At 39.2% G+C, this 12,541-nt stretch overlaps 1 protein-coding gene and 1 long non-coding RNA gene across 9 annotated transcripts in view; one reads left to right on the top strand and one right to left on the bottom strand.

Annotated features, from left to right (window-relative positions):
* The window catches only part of SNX18 (sorting nexin 18), a 233,651-nt gene that overhangs the window by 186,246 nt on the left and 34,864 nt on the right, over positions 1 to 12,541 (bottom strand). The window lies entirely within an intron of this gene.
* The window catches only part of LOC116661010, a 130,553-nt gene that overhangs the window by 114,102 nt on the left and 3,910 nt on the right, over positions 1 to 12,541 (top strand). For all 8 annotated transcript variants that reach the window (XR_004316777.1, XR_004316778.1, XR_004316773.1 and 5 more), the window contains 4 exons: positions 135 to 437; positions 4,334 to 4,611; positions 6,267 to 6,354; positions 7,739 to 8,209. This is a non-coding gene — a long non-coding RNA (uncharacterized LOC116661010). The remainder of the gene's footprint in view (positions 1 to 134; positions 438 to 4,333; positions 4,612 to 6,266; positions 6,355 to 7,738; positions 8,210 to 12,541) is intronic.

Below are 12,541 nucleotides of genomic sequence, written 5' to 3'. Positions count from 1 at the left end.
GAGCATTTGGGGTAGGGGAGAGGCGGGGGTGATATGTCAATACGCATTCACGAAACATCTAAAGGTCCTTTGAAAATGGCAAAAGCACCGACAAACATCTTAGAATTCAAACAGGCTTTATTTTTCTCCTACAGGCACTTTTTGGGAAGACTTGTGATCTATAGAAGAAAAGAAAAGAGTTGCTTGGAACGGCTTGCAGCCTCGTAACTTAAAGAGCTAAGCACTTTGCCTGCTGCTCTGACTTGGCACCAGGAGGGACGGGGAGGGGCAACCTGGTTTCTTTCCAGGTTTGCCCCATGCCCGCCCTTCTGCATAGAGGAAGTGACAAATGGGGCCAAGAAACAAACAGAGGATTGAACTTAAGAAGGAAAACACAGGAGGCCTCATTCAACCGAGAAGTCATAAAGAAGCAGCAGAAAAGGTCTAGAATGCACGGGGTGCGTTTCTGTAGTCGTCTGCCTGGATTACATTTCTGAATCATTTCTTAACACTTGGCAAAGAGGCTTAGATGTTTAAAACTCCCTTTATGGCTGGGGAACTGGAAGTATCACATCTGTAAAGAGGAATGGGTTTTCACCTTTTTGTACTACAATCACTTTCACCTTAAAATATTTGATGTTTTATAGGCGTGCTCTGTTAGACTGAAGTTTTCACCTGTTCCTCCCTACTGTCACCTCACCAAGCAAGTTTCCAGAAGTGACAGAACTTGCTTGTAGGTGATCAAACTTTGTATTTTCTGATACTCTCTTTGTGACAGCAAGTTAACTGATACTTATTGAATGCTAGGCCCCGTGGAGGAAACAAAGTCTATGAGAGAGGTGAGTCAGCCATTTAATTGTATAGCATGCACACTCATGCTAATTATTGAACTAAATTTCTTAGACCTATTTAAGATTGATTAAATAAATGCTGAGTAAGCATGCCATGGTTACTGTGCAACTATGAAATGACGATGCAGATCCATGTAGCTATGAGGAACTGTTTTTTTCTTAGGGCTGCTGTAACAAAGTACTTATCGTAAACTTTGGTGGCTTAAAACAACAGACATTTATTCTCTTATACTTTTAGAGGACAGAAATCCAAAATCTAGGTGTCGGCAAGAACACGTTCTCTCTGAAGGTTCTAGGAGAGGGTCCTTCCTCTTTGCTCTTCCCATCATCTGGTGGTTGCTGGTAATCCTTGGTATTCCTTGTCTTACAGATACATCACGCCAGTCTTTGCCTCCCCCTTCATACAGCATACTCCCTCTGTGGCTGTGTGCCGATGTCCACATTTCCCTCTTCTAATCAGGACATCAGTCAGTAGATTAGTCATTAGACCCAACTCCCCTGAGGCTTCCATGTTGTGAGGAGGCTCAACCCACATGGAAAAATCACATGCAGCTACTCTAGTCCATAAGCCCAACAAAACTTAGAATCCTACTGAATCCGACCCAGGAGCTAGTTCTGTGAGTGAAGAATGAAGCCGCCAAGTATTTCCAGACCCCAGATGTTCCATTATCTTCAGCCATTTGAGTTTTCCCAGCTAAGACCCCAGACATCATGGCCACCCCAGCTGTGTCCTGTCTAAACTCTACCCAGAGAATTCATGAGCTATAATAAAACAGTCACTTTTTATGCCTCCAAGTTTTAGGTTAGTTTTGTGTGGCAATAGATCATATGGTTTACAAAATGCCATGAATATTACAGTCACATTTAAAAAAAAAAAATTAGAATGTATATGCATGTACAGGAAAAGCCTAAAAGGTTTGACCCCAAACTGTTAACAGAGATTATTTGGTTGTGGCAGTGGGGTTTACCCCCTTCTTTATACCTTTCTGTATTTTCTGAATTCTCTGTGATGAGTTCATATTACTTAAACAATCAGGAAACAAAGAACTTTTTCATTTAGGAAGATGGTATGGTGGTTGTGTTTCCAGCCACAAGTCATGAAGGACTCCTAATGCTTGAGGCTTCTCTGTACTCTGTACTGTAACCATAATCAACACACAAATTATTTTGCAACCAAAGTTTGTTTTAGTTAAGACCCCTGGGACTCACAGGGCTGAGTCTAGTCTCTTCAGGGCTTGGTCATATGGAAGTAAGCAGGGACTGAAAAAGAGGTCAGGCACTCTCTCGGGCACTGCCCTCCAGGCGCCGGGCCCAGAGCTCCCTCTCCTTTGGGAATGGGGAGGGAAGTGGTTGTGCAGCAGTTTGGGGAGGAGAGAGGTGGAAGAACAACAAGAGAAGTGGGAGGGTCCATTGAAGGCCTAGAAGAGGGAGGCCCAGTGATATGGCCGCCTTCCCCTACAGGGAAAGGGACAGTTTATGCATCTCCACGGCTTGGCATTGGGATGCCCGCCTGTACCACAGACCCAGACCTGTGTACTGCTGGTGTTATTTCTACCATGCGAACAAAGTTTCTACCATAAAGTGTGTCACTGGAGCACATCCTTTTCCTTCAAAGACATAGTATTCAAAGGTTAACAATGCATCCTGCCGAGAGCACAAACACAAATCTTGGCATGACAAATGAAGCCTTGGACTTCTTGAATGGTCACACTTTAGAGACCAAGGGAAAGTGCGAGAAGCAAAAGGCCACAATTGAAAAGAACAGTCCTTGTGACTTCCACAAAAAATGTGTCAGGATGGAGCCAAGGGTGAGTTAAGTATTACATGCATGGTTTCTAAGGAAACTTTAAAAGCAAATAGTACATCAGGGAAGAAGGCACTCATTACACACAGGAGATGTTCCCAGACCCAAGGACCATCGTTCCCTTCCAGGAGCAACTTCCCACTTCCACAGAACATTCCACACAGGGATCCCAGGCACAGTTGGCACCACTGGCCTCCACAGAGGTGGAGGGAGCCCTAAGAAACCAGGCAAGAAGTGGGTGCGAGGTGCTCTGAGCTGCTGAGCCAACATGAGAGACTTGCTGAGTCTTCTGGGGAGCCATCACTCCATTTACAGCTGGTAGCTATTTCTGCTAAATTTGTGATCTTGTCTGTATCACTTGCCTGTTAGCAGATACTCTGGTGGTTTAGAGTGAACTACTTAAGTGGCTCTGGTTTCTGTAAAGAGAGTAAGACATTCAGTGGAGACCAAGGCAAATCCTTCCAGCTCCTTCCTTTTGTTCTTCCCATCACATTGCCCTGATGTTTTTGGAAGGACAAAATGAAACATCTTCAACTCCCAGACAAGGCAGTTTAGGGCTGGGGAAGGCCCCAAACCTGCCTACTTTAAAGTGTATACGAAACCCTCTCTCTGTTTTGGGTCCCCCTCTGATTGGTCTTCACTGTATATACAGCTTGGACAGCATCCTTCACCTTCCACCCCTCCCCAACCTCTCCCAGGGCAGAAAGAGCTCACTCTAATTCATTTCCCAGTGACCTTTGTCCTCACACACAATTCCTGAGGGCCACAGCACACCATCCACTCGCCCCACCATGCTCACATACACACACTAAAATCCATGCCTCTGCTTAAAGGCTAACTCACCTTTGTTCCCAAGCCAGCTGAGCTGTACTGGGAAATTTGTACTAGCACAAGTTTGATAAATCTAAAGAAAGAGTATGGGGGTGAGACAGAGTATTTTTGTCAAACCCTAGAAAAGGAGAGAACTAGAAGCAAAATTTGGCTAAGTCCATGAAAGTCCTGACAGGAAAGATGAGAGTCAGCCAAAGAACTTCAATGGTTTCTGGCCCTAAGACCCAAAGGCAAGTTCTTCCCTGAAGTGGAGATGAGGAGCAGCTAAGAGAATTGGGATATTTCTAGTGCTGTTGGCAAGACCAGTTGTGGTGGAGGCAGCTAGCTATCCATCAACACAGGTTCTTCCCTTCCTCCACAGTAATGAATCCCCAGCTGGGGGCCTGGGACAACACATCTGTTCACAGGCCTTTGCAGTGAGGTGTGGCAATATGCCTACATCCTCAATGGAAGGTGAGAGAAAGTGTCCCACTTCCAGCAGACCCTTTAAAACATTGCACACAACTCCCCCACTCCTTCCTATGGGCTTGGGACCTAACTTCAACCTCCAGGTGAAGACAACATCCATGACAGAGGCAGAAGGAGTCTTGGAGTCTTGTTTTAGAGGGGAGGTAATTAGATTTCTTTATGTATGTTTTAATTAATTTTTTACTTTATTTTGTTTCTAGTGGAGGTACTGGGGGTTGAATGTAGGACCTTGTGCATGCTAAGCATGCTCTCTACTGCTGAGCTGTACCCTCCCCCTCAGAGTCTTGGATACTTGCGTGACCTTGTGGAGCAGAGAAGCCCACCAACCAACTCCAGACCACTACCTGAAGAAAGAATACACTTCCATGTTCTTTATATCTCTGTAATATATCTCTTTCAGGATGAAAAACAAACTTCAGGAATGAGGCCCCGTGTTTACTGCATCCAGCCTGCTACATCCACTTTGTCCACACTAGCCAAAGTCAAAGCTGAAATGATCTGGATGCTCTGTCCAAGCTGCTCTAGGTTCACCAACTCATTTTCTCCAGACAACATCTGATGAGATATTGCAAGTTTCCTACCTTTATTGGTGAGGAAACAGAGACTCAGAGAGGTTCAACAACTTGTTCAATCTATACCACAGTACAAGTGACAGCTTTGGGATCTGAACTCAGGCAGGTATGTTGGATTCTGAACTCTGTGCTCTTACCTCGACTTTTTGAAGACTTGCTTGCTAGAAGAGAATCTGAGGATGGAACAGCCCATGTGGCTGTTATTTCTCATTGCTCCAATGGTAGGCACTGGAACCCTTAAGTTTGGTTAATAAGACTGTGTCCAGGCTCTCCAGGGGCTGACCTCAGCCAGGTTTCTGAGTCACAGGCTAAAGGTCAGGCCATGGCTGTAATAAATTTACCTGAGCAAGGAAAGCCACATGGTCCAGAGACAGTCCACCAGGTTTTTCTGGAGCAGCAGGTACCCTTCTGCTTCTCTGGGTATGACTGAGAGAAGATCAGCGGCTTTTTTTCCCCCCCAAAATATAGCATGTTCATTGTTTACATTTTATAATGAAAGTATGGCTCATTTGATGAGTAAAATCTGAAATAGAATTAAACTGTATAAAGTTAAAAGTAGAAATCCAACCCTCACCCTACCCCATCCCCGACTTTCCCACTCCATTCCACTGCTGGCCAGTTCATGTCTCTTCTGTTATCAGTTTGGAATATGACCTTCCAGTCCCCTTTTAAACAGATATATAAAATTTTATATGCTTTTCAAAAAGTAGGTTACAAAATACAGTTGGTGACCCGTGGTTGGTTGAATCCACAGATGTGACACCCACCGATATGGAGGGCTGACTGCATATACTATTTTATATAAGGGACATGAGCATCCACGAATTTTGGTATCCATAGGGGTCCTAGAGCCAAGCCCCTGAAGATACCAAGGGATAACTGTAATGTCATGGCATTACATGTTTGTAAACATGAAAATAACTAATATGCCTTTCTTTGAAATTATTTTCTAGTATTACAATTTTTGTATGTACCATCATTTTAATCATTACATGCTTTGAAATGAGAAACAATGTTAAAATAAGCATCGTTTATAAATATCTTTGTTCCTGTAATTCCATTTTTAGCAAGTTAACCTACAGAAATACACATGCATATTTGCAAGTGAGTATATAAATTTAAATGTGTATTGGTATTTGGAAATTGCCCTCCAAAAGTATGCTGTCGATTATATTCCCATAAACAATGTATGACTTTGTTTATATCTTCACACTATCACCAATCTTTTTTAATTTTGACAAATCTGACAGGTTAGAAATTCATTATTTTTTAAACAATTCATTATTTTAGTAGGTATTTCTTTAATCTTTATTAAGAATAAGCATCTTTTATCATTTTTACTCTTCTTTCCTAGTTCTTCTGTAGAACTGTCATGTATATTCTTTGCCCAGTTTTCTTTTTGAGTGAGTTGTCATTTTATTATTAAAGTATGAGTCATTTATAAATAAATATAAATGGTTATTTTCAATAATGTTTTGTAAAGACTTTTTCTAAGTTTTTTATTTGTTTATCAAATTTGCTTATAGTCACCTTGCCATACATAAATTATTAATTTTTAGACATTAAAGATATTCAAACTTTTCCTGAGTTCTTTTATTTTGTGCTTAGAAAGGCCCTTCCTTTATCTCTTTTCCTCAAGGTTATAAAAGCACTCCAGGAAATTTTCCTCTTAAATTTTTATGGCTTATATTTTGTAAATTAATCTGATACATAGGATTTATAATTTTGTTGTAGTAACTAATTTGTTCTCTTTTCAAACAGGAAGAAAATTGGCCCCAATTTCTTTACAGATGTGATATCTTTTCTACAATGATTTGAGGACCTTCTTTTGCATCTACTACATGTCTGGGTAAATTGAAATCCATTTCTAGACTTCATATTGTTTCACTGATTTGTTTAGTTCTGCCTCAGTATCATACTATTTTAATTACTGTAACTTTATAATATGGCTCCACATCTGAAAGGCAAAAGTTAAATTCCTTTTGTACTCTTCTTCTCTAGAATAGCACACTGAAATTACTAGGTAAAATTTAGCATCATTTTGATAGTTTCCTTAAAAAATTTATTGGAGTTTAGTTTGTATTAAATGTAGAGATCAAGGGAATGTTGTATTATTTTAATACAGTCTTTTTAAAAAAAGTATATCTCTCCATTTATCCACCCTATTTAATATTTTCATAAAATGTCATAGCTTATTTTTATGTTTAATGTTTAATCCTATAATTCAATTTTTGCTGCTTTTGTGAATGATATGTTTTTTCTCTGTTTTATAACTGTATTATTTGAATATAAGGAAGCTATTTTGAATTTTTTTGATAGTAGACTTTTTTTTCCATTACAACTATTACCTTCCAAAACACAGTTGGGGAATTTTACAGAGAGCCTCAGAAAGTGATTACTGGATTATTGGATGACACTATAACTCTTTATGAAAATATGAACTCATAGTTGTGAAATCTGCTTTGTTTTTCATTTTATTCTTCTACAATATAAATTACCCTCAGCTAGAAACAGCTACTGTTTTCTTATTACAGAACACACTATCCATTTTCACAGTGTAAACACACTAAAATCTAGTGATGGAATCACATATGTCTCTTCTGAGATTGAATTTCTTTCAATATGCCTTTGTACCTATAAAAAATAGAATCCTAATGCATTCATGCTTGTAAGTAAAAGATGAAAAGTTCTCTATGTGGTCCATCATTCACTAACACAAAATAAATCTTAATTGTGGCTATTTTAAGACATATAGAACTTCAAGATCAAAGATAGTATATTTATTTACCCACACCAATCCTATTTCAAAAACCTATAAAGAGATTAGAGGAATGTGCATAGTATACTATGATTTGTGGGAAAAGGAGGGACACATCTATATGTGTGCTTACATATGTGCAGAATATCTCTACAATGGTGTATAAAAAACTGGCATCAGTGGTAAGAGGAGGAGATGGGGGAGCTGGGAGAATACAGGTAAACAGGAGACTTATTTTCCACTACGTACTCTTTCGTACTCTTTGAATTTTCTATCTCAAGCAAGTATTGTATTATTAATCTCCTATGTCAGAAAGATATTGAGAAACAGTAGTATTTCACACTAGCAATGGTATGGTAAGAATGAGGTGAGAATTCTTAAACTTTGTAAATGGGATATAAATTGGTACTATTATATTTGACATGGCAGAAGCTTTAAAAAGTTCTTTTATCTGCATCTCTGACTCTTTCTGCAGGATGGACTCCTCAAAGCAGAATTACTGCATGTGGTTGGCAGAATCATGATTCTCTCAAATGGACCCCCACATCCTAAATCCCTGGAACCTATGAATATATTCTGTTACATGGCAGGGGGGGAGTCAGTTTGCACATGGAACTGAGGTTGCAAATCAGATGGCTTTGAGATGGAGAGATTATCCTGGATTATCTAGGTAGACCCAGTGTAATCACTAGGGTCTTACAAGTGAAAGAGGAGGACAGGAGAATCAGTGTCAGAGTGGTGCATTGTGAGAAGGATTCAACCAGCCATTGCTGGCTTTGAAGATGGAAGGGGCCATGAGCCAAGGAATGTGGGTCATCTTAAGAAGCTGGAAAAGGCAAGGAAATAGATCTTCCCCCAGAACCTCCAAAAGGAATGCAGTTCTGCCAAAACCTTGATTTCAGCCCAGTGAGACTCATTTCAGACTTCTGGCCTCCCAAACTGCAAGGTAAGAAGTGTGTGTTGTTTTAAGCCATCAAGTCTGTAGTAATCTGTTACAGCAGCAACAGAAAACTAATACACTATGTCAAAACAGCACTCCTTTATAAGAGTAAAAATCTGAAAAGAATCTAAATATTCATTAATAAAGGAATAGAAAAAATGATGCTACTTTTATATGAAGGAATATCATATAACAATTGTAAAATTTGTTAAACATTTATGAGAAAACATTAAGTTGAAAAAAGCAGTTTATAAACCTGTATCTGGTTTCAGTTATAAAAATTATATACTCATATAATAGATATGACATATCCATACAGGGTTCAGCTGCAGAAAAGAGAAATTATTCAAGCTGTTTCAAACAGAAAGGGACATAGGAAGAATCAGATCCATACTAAATTATGGAGAAAACTGTAGGAGTGGGGTGGGCTCTCAAAAGGGGCCTCCTGAGAGGTCAAACGAGCCCTGCCAGGGTTAGAGCTACCTCCATCTGGGTCACAAAGAGGGAGAATCAGATGGAGTCCTAGCCTGCAATAGTGCATCCAGAAGGCAGTGGAGAGGAGATGGTCCCTTTTCTTAATGCTCTGTTTCTCATAACCACCACATCCTACTCATACAGTATAAACAATATTTAAACCCATTGCTAAATTTCTCTGCCTTTATAATATTTTTAGACCAGAAACAAGCACTGACTTGTTAAAAGTGTTTAATAGAGAAGACTCTATTATCATTAAGAACACAGGCTCTGGAGTTAGATGATCTGGATTTAAATCCCTTCGGCCAGTTAGCTCACTCTTGGTACCTGAGCACCTTTGCCAATAAAGGGATGCCTGCCCTACAGGGCTGTCAGGACCAAATGAGCTCATGGAGGCCAAGCACTGGTCAGGGAGTTCCAGCTGAAAAGGAAAACTGCTCAATACCTGGGAGCAATTGTTTTTATACTACTTTCTTATATGTATCAAGTATTACTTATGTGTTAATTTTATCATCAGAAAAACAAAAACCTCATATCAGAAAAATCCAAGCTGGATGCTAACCCTCTCAAAATAATATGGTCTGATGAAAAAACACACAAATTTTAAAACTTGTTGCTGTATATCAGGTTCTGTCCTTTGTATATCTGCTTCCTGTTGATAAAAGGAATAATAAGAATACGTAAGCTCTATATAGAAGTCAAGAGTCAGAAGATCCTGAGTATTTTTATTCTCAAGGCCATTAATTCTGTCCAACAAATGCCACCCTCTATTTGTTGCATAAAAAAGCACCCTATTTTAGCATTTAATGATGAATGAATAAGTTTGGGGGGACAAAGGGAAACTTTCTGATAATAAAAAGGGGTAAAGGAGACAACTGGTTTTCAGTGAAGCTTGATTTACTAGTTTGACTTGATCATAGAGCCATTGAAATATGGACCTTTATAACTAATTAAGCGTAAATTTTTCAGAGGCCAGCCCCTTTGTAATGGCTACTCAGTATGTAGCCTAGTCTCCCAACGAAGAACACAGATTTGGTGCCACTACCTCCCTTTTGGGACAGGGGCCCTGAAGGAAATGCTTGACAGTTAATGCTTTCACGTAGAGATCTGTCACTTGGTGCCACAGCCTCTCTTTGGGTTAGGCAGCTCCAGATTCTCTTGCCAAACGAGAATAAAAGTCCAGCGCTCTTTTCATTGCCTCACATTGCATAGGACACCTTCAAAGATCCATGTGGGATGATATTGTTTATAACAACGGTCATCCTTTTTAATTAATTTTAAAATCTCCATGCCTGTAGGAGTTCGGTTTTACTCCTCCCCAATCTTCAGCAAGTTTGTGAGTCAGAAAGACATTCACCAGAGCATGAGTAGTGGGTAATCCATGTCTCTCATTGAGTATCAGCTTGGCATATTTTATGACTTGTTCTTTTTCTACATCAAACAACCTCATGGTCTCCAGAGACAAAAAAAGCATCCAAGTACATGAACTTTAAGGGGCCTAAGTATAAACTCCAGCAGGCAGTGATTTTACTTTTATTCCTAAATTCCATTACACACAAGTAAAGGAAGTAAGGCTAATAATTTAGTCAGCATTAGAGATAAGAACCAAGCAGGAAATGACTTTTTATGTGATGTCATCCAGGGCCCACGTCAGAGGAGGAACGGGCAGGGCAAGCCCTTTGTCCCTTACAGATCTTTCCCAGCCCTCTCTGAATGAAAGAACAATATCGAGAGGGGCACCTTTAATTATGTTACCTCAGCATAGATTGTGCTGCTCTTTATGACCATGATGTAGATGTTACTCGAATATTAAAAGAAAGAAAAACTGAGAAAGGAGAGAAGGAATTAAAATCTTAATTATTTAGTGAAGATAAATCTTAGCTGAGGAAGCCATGAACGTTTCTAGGAATTTTATATTCCAGTTAAGTGATTGCATCCTTTTGTCATTTTTAATATGGGCACATCTACGTTAGAGAATATTGGGGATGGGTGAATCACTTTCATCTCACTCATGCACCTTTAATTATCAGGGATGAGGACACAGGAGAAAGACAAATCAAGCTCAAATCCCAGTGCGTGTGACTCTGGGCAAGTTACTTAGTCTTTTCACCTACAAAATAGATCAATTAATACCTGCCACAGAGGGTCATTGGGAGGATTAAATGAGATGATAAATGAAAGTGCCCAACACAGTTGTCACTCAATAAATGTCTACAGTAACTTCCTTCTATGACTGCTCAGTAGATAATCAATTAATTTTTTAAGATTTTTTAAAAATTGTGATAAAATACACATAACAAAAAACTTACCATCTCAATCATTTTTAAGTGTACAGTTTAGTAGTATTCAGTATGTTCCCATTGTTGTGCAGCTGATTTCCAGAATTCTTTTCATTGAGCAAAATTGAAATTCTATACCCATTAAACAGTAAGTCCCATTTCCTCCTCTCCCCAGCCCTGGCAAATATCATTCTACTTTCCATCTGTATGAGTCTGATTACCGTAGGTACCTCCTTTAAGTGGAATTTGTCTTTTTTGGACTGGCTTATTTAGATAACCAATTTTTTAGATTATTTTTTGAGACAACAAATTTTTACACTCAGACAGAAGTTTTGGCATCTGCACGTTATATTGCTATATTGCCTAAATATCTAACTGCTTAGGTAAAAACATGACGTTTTTCCAAAATAAAGGTCATCTGTTATAATGTTAGCATCAAATCACCTGCCACATACTGGTACTTGTGTCTTATCCTTTTTACTGCTTTGTAACTTCTTGAAGGTCAGGTGGTGCCTGACATGCATTAAGAGTATATTAAGCACTAATGGACTAATTAGTAAATTAATAACTCAATGGATTAATATCCTGTTTTAAGAATTGCTAGCAAGAAAATGTTCATCATAGGGTATTTCTCTTCCCATTGATTCTGTGACACACCTTTGCTCATTGACTGATAGTACTTAGAGAATGCAAAATTATTTAAATATTAACCTAAGCAAAACACAGTTTCAAAGATGACGCAGATGAAAAACAATGCATTAGTCTTTTGAAATGCAAACTCAATCAACTTCTGGATCACATACACTTCTTTTGTGTCCCATCAGCTTCTTAATGTCAATGCACATGTCAGATTTGCTCAGTTTTCAAATTCTGGAGTACTAATTAATTATTAACAGTATGATTGGCAAAGATTTAAAACATTAAAATATTCAGGACTGATTAGGCTGTGGGAAACAGGGGCTCACATACCGTGCTGGGGGAAATCTAAACCTTTAAGAGGGCAGTTAAACTTTTTTGTGCATTCTCTCCTCCTGCCCCCCAACCTGTAAGTTCATTTCTAGTTATATATTCCACAATGACAATCATACAAATGTTCAAAGATATATGTGGCTGTGGTAAGCTAAATAATGGTCACCCAAAGATGCCTACAATTTAATAACCAGAACCTGAGTGCCTGTGAATGTCATGTTTGTGGCAGAAGGTAAAATGTTACAGATAGAATTAAAGGTTACTAATCAGCTGACCTTAATATAAGATGCTCCTGGATGCTACCAGGTAAGCCCAGTGAAATCCTGAAGGTCATTTAAAGGTGGATGAGGGAGGCAGAAAAGTCAGCGTAGGAGAGATTCAATGCTGGTGTGAGAAAGACTCAATCAACATTTGCTGGGCTTTGAAGGTGGAAGGGAGCCAGGGGCTAAGGAAAGCAGCAGGCTTTAGAATCTGGAAAAGGCAAGAAAAACGATTCTCCCCTAGTCTCCAAAGAAGAATGCAGCCCTGCTTACCCCTTAATTTTAGCTCAATGAAATCTATTTTGGATTTCTGACCTCCAGAACTGTAAGGTAATAAATTTGTGGGTTTTTTTTTT

This window comes from Camelus ferus, chromosome 3, assembly GCF_009834535.1.
Source record: "Camelus ferus isolate YT-003-E chromosome 3, BCGSAC_Cfer_1.0, whole genome shotgun sequence".
NCBI lineage: Eukaryota > Metazoa > Chordata > Mammalia > Artiodactyla > Camelidae > Camelus > Camelus ferus.
Note: the sequence above shows the minus strand (reverse complement) of the source record. Positions and strands in the feature narration are given on the sequence as shown.